This window comes from Coturnix japonica, chromosome 4 (assembly GCF_001577835.2).
Source record: "Coturnix japonica isolate 7356 chromosome 4, Coturnix japonica 2.1, whole genome shotgun sequence".
In the NCBI taxonomy this organism is placed as follows: Eukaryota; Metazoa; Chordata; class Aves; order Galliformes; family Phasianidae; genus Coturnix; species Coturnix japonica.
Window position 1 is genome coordinate 42,715,282 of NC_029519.1, and position 13,988 is coordinate 42,729,269.

General features: G+C 41.4%; 1 protein-coding gene across 17 annotated transcripts in view; it reads left to right on the top strand.

Annotated features, from left to right (window-relative positions):
- Positions 1-13,988, top strand: part of ADGRL3 (adhesion G protein-coupled receptor L3) — a 478,165-nt gene that overhangs the window by 68,274 nt on the left and 395,903 nt on the right. The window lies entirely within an intron of this gene.

Here is a 13,988-nt window from a genome sequence, read left to right on the forward strand (position 1 = left end):
CATTGTCAGGGTACAGTTGTACCAAATGGTGGGGGGGAGTGGGGAGATGAGGGAGGGAGAATGAAAGAACTTCATTTTGTTCTGGCCTTACATGCATCAAGGTGGCAAAGGAACCCAGTGTAAAGTATAAACCTTCAGGCAGTCTGTTGCAGCCCTTGAAAATAATTTGCCAATAAAAGCAAACAAGCATAATTTGGTGTGAATATTGATGAAATGCTGTATTTTGTTTTAGTGGGCTCTCTGAAGCTTTCAGAGGCAGATGAAATGATTGGTAGAAGGAGGTTCTGTGTGTAGTCAAAGAGATACCCTTTACCGTAAGAATTACGATTGCCTAATTTTTCCACTTTGTGCCAGCTGTTTTTATAAATAGCAGCTACAAACAGACCTGGAGGGTTTAAAGTGTATCTGTTTTTACACTGTGAACTTTGCATTTCCCCTCTGTAGTTAAAAGACTTGATGCTTGTGGTTTTAGTTTTGCTTTTTCCTTTTTTCTTCTTTCCTGCGAGTGAACAAAAGCTTCAAACCAAGCCGTTTTGTTAAGATTATGAAAAACTTTGGCTCAAGTAGCAAACTTGTCAGAGGAATGTCTATAACCCAGCACCTGTAGCTTCTTTTTGTCTTTTAGGCAAGGTGTTGCTTGGAAGACACGCATTGTGCAGGTCACTCATCAGTTACTGTGCTCTAACTTTTGTTTAGAACATGTCCACGTGGGGTTAAATGCCACCCTCTGTCTGTAATTTGCAAGTGGAGGATTAAAGAGGATTCCCAGCTGTAGCAAACACATCACTGCAGTAAGGAGAACAAAGTCATTCCTTAGAATTTCTGCTGAAGACTGTCCAAGCATAGAAATAACTTGAAGAATGGCTGTGAGACTGGCAAAATTAAAATGATGTGTGCTGTAAACGTCCTTCATCAGTGAGTGCTCAGGGCAGCAAGAATGGAGTTTGATTCCCCAAGGCAACACACAGCTCCCTGTTCTGAGGCTGCGGAGCTCAAATACTTCTGTCCTCTCTCAGGCTACCTAATGGGTGAGAAGGAACCTGTGCTGAGCAGAGCTGGGGGCTTAGACCCTGAGAAAAGCAGCTTAATTTCTAAAGAGCCTCATCTTCTCTGGGTATTGCTTTCTGGATATGACCTAGATGTGCAGTGCAGTGGTTCTCACTTCAGATTTCTGATGGCTTTTCTTTCTGGAAATTCACCTCCAGCTTTTCTGGTTCATTTTCATTCAGAGGGGTCCAAAATAAAAAGAGGTGCTGTTAATGTCTGGAAAGGAATCAGTGATGCTGATGCCTTCTGCCTTGAGGCAATCTGGGTCCTCACAGAAAGAGCTTGGAACTGTGTTCTTGGAGCAGAAGGAAGCAATGCATATACAGGATTGGAAGGGAAAGGAAAAGGTATCTGACAGCAGGAGAAATAACCACCATTTAACGTGGACAAAGTAGAAAGAAGGGGAACACTTGTGAAATGCTCAACTCTTCCTCTTAAGTAAGCGTTCTCTGTGTTTTCTCATTTCTAAGCTTAGGCATAATGTAGCTATCAAAGCCTCCCCCTTGGCTTTGTCATGCAGTGTAGCATATTTTTGCCCTTAAGCAACAGGAACAGATGATAAGCTGAAGCTAACTGTCCTTGTCTTGAAACAGCCAGAGTGGAGCAAAGAGTCCCTGCTGCCGTGGGTATGTGTTTGGTACAGATGCCTTTCTTCCCATTAATCTGTGCTGGTTGCCAGCTGCCTCTTTTCAAGGCAGCACAATGCCTTAGGAAGTTGTGGAGTTGAGGGAATGGTTGATGTGCTCTTAGGCCTGCCTTTCCAACTGGGCTGTGAGAAGCAGGGAGAGAAAACCAAGCCAGGAGTAGCTCAGGACCTGAAGCAAGCAAGCAGGTGCCCTACCCAAGAAACATCATAGAGGAGCAAACCCTTTGAAAGTAAAATCTCCTCTCTTCTGCAGTCCAGGAGATGAGAAATTCTTGACATCCCTGGAGGGACTGATGGTCCCTTGCTGAGTGTTCCTTCTCTGCTAGCCTCCCTCTGGCAGAGAGGAGATAAACCATACAAGAAAACATCAGTCTTCTCTTTTAAGATGTTTATCTGTTTTGTTTACATGTAAGTCCTCTGTTGTAAAGCTTTAGTAAAGGAAGACTTCTGCTGATTTGGAAATCTCTTTTGCATCAATTTGTTGATTGCCTATGCTTATGCCTCACCTGTCTGCCTTTCAGGCATTCTGCTGTTACGTCCTTATGGAGCAGTGTGTTATTCTTCTGTTCTTGTAGAAGAGAGAGAGCATTTTTCTTTTTGGGGTTGTGTTGCCTGCATTGTCTGGGTTTTCTTCAGTTTTGATAACCAGAGAATTGCTGACTGATGCAGGACCCCCATGTCTGACTTTGTTCCAGTAGAAATGAGTGAGAATCTCTGTCGTTTACTTCAGAAGGATCCAGGGCAGCCTTGGCAAGTGTTAATGCACCATGTATTATGCAGGTCAAGGCAGGAGACAGAAGAAAAAGAAACACTGATTTGCAGATATCACACAGCAATGTGGAGAATTTTGTTTATTATTTTTTTTATGAGAGTTCAGATGAGTAACCTGCCTTCTACTAGTGTTCCTGAGAAAATTATTTTCAAATCTAGGTGTTCCTTGGGTTTGGCAGTTTTGGTGCAATTCTATAAATGACCCAAGGAAGGACTGCAGGGCTACTGAGAGTAGGTGATAATTCAGTCTGTGCTTTGTTCTCCCTGAGGCAGATAAATGGGTCACCCAAAGCTAAGTGCCATAAATTATGCAGGTGGGATGAAGTTTTTGGGGCAGTAACCTCCTGCTGTTGCTCAGTAGAAAGAAGGCATTTAATTTGGGAGTACTGCTTAATTGTGTGCTGCTGTTTATCCCTGGGTTAGGCAGACCTTTACTTTTTTGGGTTTTTTGTTTTTTGTGTGTGTGTTTTTGTTTTTTTTTTACCCTAACAGGAGCATCAGGGAGAGGCAGAAGGGGCAATCATTGCACTGGCGGGGGGGGGGGGGGGGGGGGGGGGGAGAGAAAAGGCACCAGGGGGTGACCAGGGGAGGGTAAGTAGCACCTGAAGGAGCATGAGGTGCACCCAGCAGCAATGTCATCCCTCACTCTTCACAACTGCCTGTTTGAAGTTGAGTTCCTCACGCTTACAGCCACAGGTTGATGTTTGCAGAAGGTATGTGAAATCCTGCCCTGATTCCCTGATAGGAAGTGCAGGGTGCTGCTCAGAAAATTTCTTGTGTGCTCTCAAAAATATCAGACTTCTTGATAGCTCTCAGGCTTTGCAGCACTTCCAGATTTTATGCTATAGAAGTATTCTAGTATACGCAAAGCAACTGTAGATCATTGATTCCAGTCTTAGCACAAGCCTCTCAAACAGCATCTGTACCTATTTCTTAGTTTTACTTTTGCTGTTTCTCCAGAAATACAAGCCTGTGCCTCTCTTGCTCTCTACTCCAGGTTCTAATTCAAATCTTGCAGTAAAAAACAGCAGCATCTCGGCTTTCAGAAAGGCAGGTGTGTGCTTTGGTCTGACAAGGCTTATGCAAATAGATCCATCTTTTGTAGGGTGTTTTTGTTTCTTGTAGGAATTCTTTGATCCAGTCTCCCATCTGAGGCTGGATACCCTGTTGGACATGGATTTGTAAACATGCTAGATAGAAAAGGTCAGTATTTATATAGATGTGAGGAGCCATCCTTGAATGCATGTTGGCTTGCCATGTTTCCATGAGCTAAGGGAATGGGTTTTCAGTTATGGTGTATTAACTGGCAACATGCAAACGTAGAGCAAATGTACGCTGTACTGAATGGACCATACCTGCTCTTGGCACTACCCCAATTTCCTCAAGGGGATACAGTCTGCTGTAAATTGCAGGGTGGTTTACTGTCTCTTTACTTGATTTTAGCCACTGGATTTCTTTGAATTCTGATGACAAGCGAGACATACCAATTCCTTTCTGTACAGTATCCCTGTTGCTGCAGTCAGCAATGTGCAAAACAATTAAGATTGCTTACAGTCTCAAGTGCTGTGTCTGAAAGAGAGAACTTGATTGTAATCTTTATAATAAACAGGAACTTCTGTTTTTTAAGAAAAACAAAAAAAGAAAAAAAAAACAGCAAAAGCACCGGAGCTGCAAAAATGGTCCATGAGATCTTATCAGTAAAACACTTAAATTTATTTTCTGGGAGTTGTTTTTTTCCCCTACTTGGCTGCATGTAATAGTATTTCATGAGCAGTATTAACTAAATCTCAGCTGCAAATTGACTTCAAAACTCTTACGAAACATAGAGATGAGGGATCTCACCATAGTACCCAGAGCTGTTGTTTATCTGAATTTCTTGGACCTTGTCAGTGTGACAGTGTTGGGTGGCCCTCAGATCACAGGGATGCAGGGCACAAGTCTGACTGGAGCATGCAGATATCCAGGAAATATGAGATCACAGGCAGTGTGAGCAGGATGACAAATTATTCACAATTCCATTTACACAATGCTCTGAAAACAGCAAATGCTGAATGTTCATTTGAAATTAAGCACTTAGTAAATCCACTAGAATATTTATTTTAATTTCAGAATGTTGCAACTGAACAAGTAGTTTTTATTGTGGTTTTCTGGTTTTGTTAATTTATCTAAGGTAAACTTGAGGAAAAGATTCCATTAAGATAGTATTCATGTTGTATTCAAATGTCTGGCTTAATATCTCATGCTGGTTCTGTGTTGTGACTGCCTCATCGTGTGCTACATATTGCTTCATTTTTGTGGCTGGAATAATAAACGTGTGTATCTTGAGACCAGGCAGAGTAGTGAAAGCTAGGTGCATTTCTTCCCTGAACCTTAACAATATTGTTTCTGGTGAAAGTAACCTCTGTTGTCCTGCTTTCTGGAGTAAAGCACAGTTCCTGAACTTGTTACAGGAACCAGCCAGGCTCAAATCCTCTGGCTGGCGTTACCCACGAGGCAGCTGATCCATCAGTCCATTCCAGCCTGGAGATCTGTGAATCTGGGCCAGGATCCAGGAGAATGCTGCCCAAAGACAGGCTTTGCAATACAGCCTCCCAAACCTCAGACAAGCAGAACCCTCAACGCCTCCTGCTGATGTTGGAGGCTGATTTGGGAGCTTCAGCACACCAGAGGGTAAAAAAAACTTTATCCAAGGGTCTGAAAGTGGTTGGCTTAGGGACTGAATTTTAGAGATCTCAGCCTATGATTCTGGAAGAGTCTCATCTTCTGGGCAGTGCCACCCCTCAGACCTGTGTTTGCAGCAGAAAAGAGGCTGCCTGATGAAGGTCTGACTTACAAAGAACTCTGTGTTCCTACAAAACGATGACAATGTGGTAGGAGATTTTTTTCTTTTTTTTTTTTTTCTTTTTTTTTATTTCCCTCTCCACCCCCAGTATGTCTTGCTGGGTAAGACAGTCCCTCTCAGTACAGTTCCTTTATGCTCTTCATCCTCCTACTGTGCTGCACAGTGATTGCCTGTAACATTCTTCACCTTGTTTAATTCGATGTGTATATTAGTATGGTGAATGAGTCATCTGGCATATTTAAGTGCAAAACTTAGGAGGAGATAGTGCTGAAATTGCCTTTTCTACTGGAAGCTGATAAGCTCATTACATATGCAAAAAAGAATGTGTATATCAAGCAAAGCCAATATATGACTTGGGAGTGAAGACCAGTCTGAAATACAAAATATATGTAACGATGAATTTAAACGCTTTACTAAATCATAGCTGTGCCATTTTATTAGACATTGTTTCATAAACTATGAAAGCTTTAGCTATCATATAAATCTGTCTCTTAATAGGCAGCAGTTACATTTCTTTATAATTTATTTCTCTGATACTGCTCAGCAAAAACACACCTTCCTGGCAACTCCACTTATATACTACATTTTATTTACTACTTCAAGTCCAACTTTTTTTTTTTTTTTTGCCAGCTCTGCTGATACCATGTGAATAGCAGAAATACAGTCTGAAGTGGAAGGAGAAGAGGTTATAAAGATAGGAGATATAAAGAAGTCCTTGTCCTGCTGGTGCTGAGCAAGGGGTTGACTTCTGCAAACAGCATCTCACATTTCTATCCGGGACCACCCACAGCTTAGGGTTTGCATAGCACCAGGGGCAGCAGGACTCCTTACAGAGGTTCAAATCCAGCATGATAAATAGAGGTTGGCCGTGAGGGATTGCTGATATCCTGGTTCAGACCAACGCCTATCAGATTTTCTACCCAATGCAGTGCTTACTTGAGTTGCTCGTTCCAGACATGGGAATAGAAGTGAGCGTCTGATAAGCATTCTAGGAGATTCCTGTTGGCAAGTACCTGATGAATTTCAATTTGAGGATGGTGGACATTACTCACGATGCTGGATGCCAGTCAGGTTTGTGTGTGGGCTGCCTTTTAAGGAGATTTGTGGTTCATCTGGCATGGCCCCCTGAGCTGTCCTGCATAGAGCTGTGGTTGGCATTGAAAGCTGCTGGGTTTGTTAATCCTTTTTGGGTCAATAGTGTTTTACCATAATTTTCACTGATTGTGATCATAGAGTTGTTTGAGTTGGAAGGGAACCTTAAAGGCTGTCTAGGCCAACTCCACTGTGATGAACAGGGCCACCTACAGCTACATCAGGTTGCTCACAGCCCCATCCGGCCTCACTTTGAGTGTCTCCAGCAGTGGGGCATTTACCACCTCTCTGGGTAACCTGTGCCAGTGCCTTACCACCCTTAATGTAAAAAAGCTAACGATTCTACCTGTATGAAGGGTCTGACTTTTGTTTCGGTGCATGTGAGCCATGCTTAGCAGCACCAGCCACGGCAGCATGCACCACTGAGGCACAATTACTCATTTTTCTTTTGATTATTTTCTTTTGTCTGTGTACAGATTGTTGGGGGGTGGGGGGAGAATCCACAACAAACCAACAACAAACCAACCATAATCAGATATAAAAGATTTCTTCAAAGTGGTGTTTTTACTGGTAAATCTAATACTGTATGAAAACATATTGCCTTTCAGTATTCTGCTAAATGGCTACCACTGCTTTTATTTATTTATTTTATGCTGTTTAAATGATTATGTTCCCCTTTATCATTTGTTTGATGTTTTTTTGACCAATATTCTTTATCTTGTAAGATGTTTAGAACAATGCTTCTCTGCTTTCACTACTTCATATTAATGAAGAAGCACCAGCAGGGATTGGGATAGTCAGAAATTTCTCTGTGATGTTCAGCTGCTGATGCTTTTTGGCCAAATGACCTCTGTAATGATTCATGCAAAAAGAAGAGACATTCAAAGCTTTATTTGTTCTCATTACTGGAGATCTGCCTTCTTTTTCTCAGGTCAAACCATTAGTAAAATCTCCTGCTCCCCCTTTGGTTAGCCTCTGTCAGTAGTAACACTTTGAAAAGTTGAGCTGGGCACTGCTGCTTCCATATTAACGAAAGCCTGAGCAGAGCTTGTCATTTTGAGTCCATGATCCCACTCTAATGTTCAAAAACAAGCCAGCTACAAGTGAAATCATGGTATCCATTGAGACCTATTTGTGCAAAGCTTCCTCAAAGAAGCACCTAAGAAAAATGTGCTTTTAAAAATCCTTTTGAAAGGAAAAAATAAAATAAAAAATTGGTGGGGATTATTCATTCATATATTTGACTTTAGGAAAAACATGTCTGCCAAACCAATGTGCCTAGAAGACAACCAGACCTTAACTATTGGCTCATAATAAGTACAGTTTTCTAGAAGTCAAAAGCATCTGTAATGTGGGCTTACTGTGGGTGCAGAAATGTCACCTTGTGTGCTGATGCATTCATTAACATGGGCCACCATACAAAAGCTGTTTTCCCTGAAACCAGTGTCTTTGCAAGTTGCTAGAATAGGTTTTTCTCACCACCATCCCATGCAGTATCTCTTTAATATAAATGACCAAGTAATGTAGCTCCTTTTCAGAACTGTATGCTTACCTGAAATACTTCCTTGCATTTTAATTTGCTTCTGCTTGTGTCAGACTACAGATGACACTGCAAAATGAAATGAGTATTTGATTGCAGTTTATAACAAATGCAGATCTAATTGCCCAAGCCATTCATGTTTATATATCTGATACATTTCAGCTGCTTTAGGAAAAATGCAGTCAGGCTCCAGTAAAGCAGAGCCACTCAGTATATCCTTGATTTTCACCCATTCTATTTTTACAGTTGTTGATGATACTCCTCAGTTGTTGGAAACTGAGAAGGGGCTGGCTCATTTCACTTGCTGCAGCACTAACGTGATTTTAAGTTTTATATCATTAATAAAGAATGACATGGCAGCATATACTGGTAAGTGCTGACATTTTAGAGCATACGAAGAGTTAAGCTCACGCTTATATTGTGCAGTCAGATGCTCTCAGGCATCACGATGGACAGTAAACGTACTCATAAACAGAACGAAAGGAAAAGAGCATCCATCTTGCCTGAGATGCAAGAAGCAGCTGAGAAAGGGGCATTTTTGCTATTTGCTCAGGTGTGTCAAATGCAAGCAGCAGCTTTGCAGCAGAAGGACTCTTCTGTCACGGATATTTAAGCAAGTTATTATAACACTTATTCTTGTCCTTTCTGTGAAAAATTGTAGCGAGTATTTGAGAGATGATTTGTTTATGCTGAGTAACTGCAAACAAAACTTTATCGTTTACCTTTATAAAAAAAAATGTAGTGTGAAACCAAGTGAGAAAATTTAGAAGAAAAAAAAAATTAAGTTGTTTAAAATCAGTGACCTTCTCAAATACACTGAGAAAATCGGTGTTAGTGAGGGCTGGTTGCGTGCTACCTCTGGGTACCAATGACAATTAAAATGCAGGGTTATCTGCTTTGAAGTGAAAAGTAAATTGATTTTGTTCTTGGTTACCCTTTTAATATCACAGTGCAAGCGCCAGCATGTTAGTTCTTAATTCCAGAAACTGCAGTGACTTTCTTGAGGAGGGGGAGTGATAGAAATGGTATGGCAGGAGTTGAGCAGGTCACAGCAGCTCTCTTTCTGTGACAGGGCCATTGATGCCTCACCCAGCTTGGGTAAGGTGATGCATGTGAGAACTGGGTGTTTGACTCCAAACCTTCATGAGAACTCTTACAGAGAGATTGCTGGTTGCCAAAGAGGACTTGAATGGGATTGCAGCTGTGTGGCAGACATTGTTAGGAACCCTCTTCAATGTGTGAGTGTCCCCATCAGAAATGTGGAGCACCTCCAGCAGTACTTGCTCCCTTTTGGCTTGAGATGTGTCTGATACTCAATCCTAGTGCTCCTAGGAGCCAGGGCAGCTGTTCAAATAGCTCTGCTATAAATCACCCTGTTTACAGATGGAAGGTGTGACTTCTTGTGAACCACAGGCTCTGCGTGCTAGAGAAGCGCGTAATGAAAACCGTGGAAAGCGGAGACTCCAATGGCTTCAGCGAGGTGGGCTGCTGTCCTGCATGCCTGGAAGCTGGAGCCATGTCAGACCACCAGAGCCAGGTGGATTGTCTTTCTGTTTCTAATCTGTTCCACTTTCTGGTGCAAAGAAAAAATACTTTTAATGCATAATCCATTTTAAAACATAACACGCATATACACACAGAAAGCCCCTACAGCTGTTTGAAAGCTGTTGGGAAGTATGGCGTATTAGGAATAGTCCCAGCTGAAATGGATTAGCAGGCAGAGTTCAAGTGAGGAGGTCAAATTTGTAAACTGAATGCAATTTATCTTGTGGCACTGCAGTTTATCACTTGGTTGCAGAAATAAAGGAATACCACACGCACGCACATATTCTCACCTAATAATTTAGGAAGAACTGGAAAAGGTCTTAAAAGACATTGAAAAGCATCTGATGACATCATGCTGTCTGATATAATGTACCAAAGACAGTTGAAATCAGTTCCAACATAGTTGTAGGCAGAGATCTCTTTATATGTCTCTTACTCATATATGGCATTTTGTGATGTATTTCACTTCACAGGAAAACAGGTATCGAACATTCCTGCTGCACACTAGCTGGGGAGGTGCTTCTGGAATTTTCCTTCATGGGTTTCTTCATGCTGTGCTCTTGTAGAGTCCTGTTAGTGTCCAAATTAGCTGCACTTACAGAGCTTTAAAACTTCTGGGGTGCCTTGTGCCTTAGCAAATGGAAAGAAAATTTGAGAAAGTAAGGGCATGACTGTGCAGTTTCCTTGCGGCTTCTCCTTTTAGGTTACCTTTTGCTTTAGGGGAAGAAGGAAACATTCTTTTTTCTTTTAAGTCTTTACTGTTAGCTAGGAGACTTTTCTCTTGATTGGGGTGGTGTATGTTTGGATGGTTGAATTTCTGAGAGTATTTGCAGAGCCTCCATGAGTTAAGATGAAGATTGTCATTCTTTGGGATGAAGAGTTACAGCCCATGTAACTCATATCCATTCCTCATGCTAGATATTATTCACATCTGCCATTTTGTCAGTGTAAACAATGATGACAGAAAAGCCAGTGCACATCTTTTAATAGCTTTTCCACCTTATAAGTTCTCACTTCCATCACAGCATGGGATTCCCAAAGCCTGTGCTTTCGTGCTGCCCCCAAAGTGCTTCTATTTTGGTGTGTCAGGACTGTATTCAATATTTTCTTTGACAGGTTGCAAAGCTCATAAAATGCACTCGTAAAAGCTCATTTAAAGGTCATGTAAGATGCTCATGAAAATCTGGCCACCCTGGGACTTGTAGATTGGACCACATTGCCTTTAGACAATGCAATCAGTTAATAACCTTTAGTCTTGTGTTGGATATTAATATCATCTAAGGTCGTGCGTGTGTGTGAGTTAATCACGCTGACGTGGGAAGGTCTTCCTTTGCACTTCAAAAGATGTTTACTAATGTCACCAAAATAGAAAAGGTAATGGGTCTCCTTATGAAGAAGGAACTGTGATGGGTGAACTATTCAGAGCTAAAAGGTCAAGATAATTTTGCATTTCAGTCACACTGGATGTGAAGTTTAATGATAAATACATCTTTAAAAGATGCTTTAGGTGGCTTAAAATTCCAGTGAGGTATGTTAGTGTCATATTAATAATAATTATTTAGAAGTGTGGAAAACTCATCTTGAGCAGCCTCTATTAGGCACTATTTCAGAATGAAATTTAAAGTAGAAGGTAATTTCTAGCTGCAATTAAAAACTTGTCAGAGTGGAGAAGCAGCCACTTTCTGTCTCATTTTGATTGTAAGCACTGTAATGAAGTGGCTCTGCCTGGCATTTTCCTGCTTGGAGCTTGAGCATGGCCTGTGCTTGGTGCTGTGCCTGATGCAGTTGCGTTTCTAATGCATTAGGCTCTGAAGCTGTTTGTGGAGAAAAAAATATGCGGAACTTGTTTTGTATGGTAATTTTCTTATGAAGATTTTTTTTTTTTAATTAGCCCCCGAAGTATCAGTGGCCATTACTTCAACCCTAATCATTTCAAGATGTGATCCCTGCAGTTAGCTATTGAGCTGGCATGTTTGTAACTTTTCCTTATCCTTGCATACCAGTTGCTTGGGGGATAGCAACTAGAGCGTGTAGCCCTCCTTCCAGCATGTTCTCCCAGGCTGCCTATTTCCCAGTTCCTCCTTGTTTTTGTCTGCTTATCTTTCACAGACTTAAAGAACTTGATACATGCAAGAAATGTCTCAACAGTAGCCTTGGGGCATGGAGAGGCTGGTTGCTTTGTTTTCTGACCCAAACCTTTATATGTTGTTGTTTATACACCCCCCACACCTTACTACCAGTAACCCGAGTCTACTTCTGGCTGTGGATGGGCTTCTTAATTCCAACCACCTAGCTCTGAAAATGAATTTCTCTGTCACCGAGTCTGGTTTTCTGACCTGTGTTTCTAAGAGCCGTTTGCTTTGTTTCCAGTCAATGAAATTTGGTGCTAGTGTTACAGAGAGACCATTGATGGGGCCGAGATTACAGTATGTTATTCTGCATGTTTTTTATCTTAGTGTTTCTCCTAAGTGGGACATTTACTAACAGAAACTGTGGGTGTTTAGTTACGATTTCTCACAAGGTTGGCCTTATCAAATGCACTTGGTGGATACCAAGAGGAATCTCATTTTAACCAGGAATTAGGAGATTTGATGCCCTCCAAATCTGTAGTGCCAGTGGTGATGCTGAGAGTGTGTCTTAGTTTATGTCTAGCCTGTGGCCAGTAGTGACTGTCTGCTCTCCATGAGGTTCAGTGGGATCCCTGTGGGGCCCTCTATTTACCAGTATATTTACAAAGCACAGGATGCCTTTGGGATTGATGGACTTCAGTGAGGGACTTCCCATCTGTGGATAACGGCAATATAGAGCTTGGATAGGTGACCTGCAGCTCCTTTTGTAGGTTGCAAGGGTTAGGATAGGGTTGCTTGCTGGCCTGCAAGCTTTGCTTAAGTGTTTAGCATCTCCTGTCACCCAACAAGTCACAAAGCCTATGATTTGGATTTTGAAGAATGCTGCTTTAGAAAAGGACAAAAAGTCTATGAAACAAAACTAAATCCAGGTACGGCTTGAACATTTACACAGCAGAAAGATTGTTTTTAACTCTCTTTTATATGATTTATAAAAGAAACACTCAGAATTTTGATTTGCCATAGAGAAGATAGAGCTAATACCTCCTAAGTTTGGATACTGGTGTCTGGTAGGATTTTTGCTTTGTGTGTGTGGTTTTGGTAAGGATTGGAAGGGTTCTAGGCTTGTGTAGTGCTAAGCATTTTATGGCACATTTAAATGTCTATAACATAAATAGCTTTACCATCAGAAGGCATAAATGTCAGCCTATTGACACATTATAAAGACACAAATGGAATGTAGCCTGGCAGACCGGTGCTGGTTTTGAGATTTAATAGTACATCTGTATCATTTATCCCAGTGGGAAATAGCACAGGATGTTGCCTTGTAATTTTTTACTACTGTATAATAAAACTTAACCATAATAAATGTTGTCTAAGCAAGTAAGGCAGCAGATTCTGGATTTCATCCAGTTTCCCTTACCACTTTTCTTAGGTTGGTTTTGCACCCCCCTCCCCCCCTCCAGCTTTAGGCAATGTTCTATTTTGACTGAATACAAATTGGATGTGGCAAATGCATCCCATCCCTTAATTTGCTGATGTTAGCATTATGTAGCGTCCATTCCCCTGTAAATCATTCATATCCTAAGGTGAGCTGTCTTTGAAGGGGTCTGTTCTGTATTTCTTCATTTCAAGAATGTCTTTGAATGTTGATTGTTTTTCCAAATGTGCATGTTATATGAAAGTAGCCTTTTTATTAAAAATAAATAAATAAATAAATCAAACAATGATATTTCACCTTACCAGTCTTGTGCAGAGAGAGAGGAGGGCTTTAGTGGGTTTATCTTAGTTCAATTTAATTCATTCCATATCTCCTCCCAGGTGCTGATGGGGCACCTTGTGCATGAGATGCTCTGGGCGTAGACTGGCTGTGTGTCTTCTTTCCAGGCTCACACTCACATTTTGCATTGACAAAATGAACACAACTAACCGCTGGTTACTGCTTGCCTTCTTTCTAGCAGATATCTGCTTTGTCTCTGGGGCCGGGAGTGTGATGGTTCTCTTCTGCCCTGGGTGCAGGGTTTGGGCTGTTCCAAGAGAAGTCTGAGAACCACTCAGCATCCATTTAGGTACTTCTGAGTTGCCTGATAGGCAGAAGGGTTCTCTAAGTGCTTTCTAACATCTGGCCAGTGATGCCCTATGTGAAAAAGAATATGAAAATGTTATTCTGTGCGTATGAAAGTATTGCACGTTTGTAAAAAGACAATTAACATAGAAATGAGGGAGGCTTTTGATTCATCAAATAGATTCAACAGACTGTGTCATTTCCTTGATTCTCATTTTAATTAGGATTAATCAGTTTTATCTCCTAGGGTTTTTTTCTGGGAATTTGCATGAAACAGAAGACTTTGGTCAGTGGTGTGCCAGTGTAATAGCCCAGACTTGAAAAAATCCAGCTGTGGCATGTATACCCAGGATTAGAATTGACAGGACCCCTGG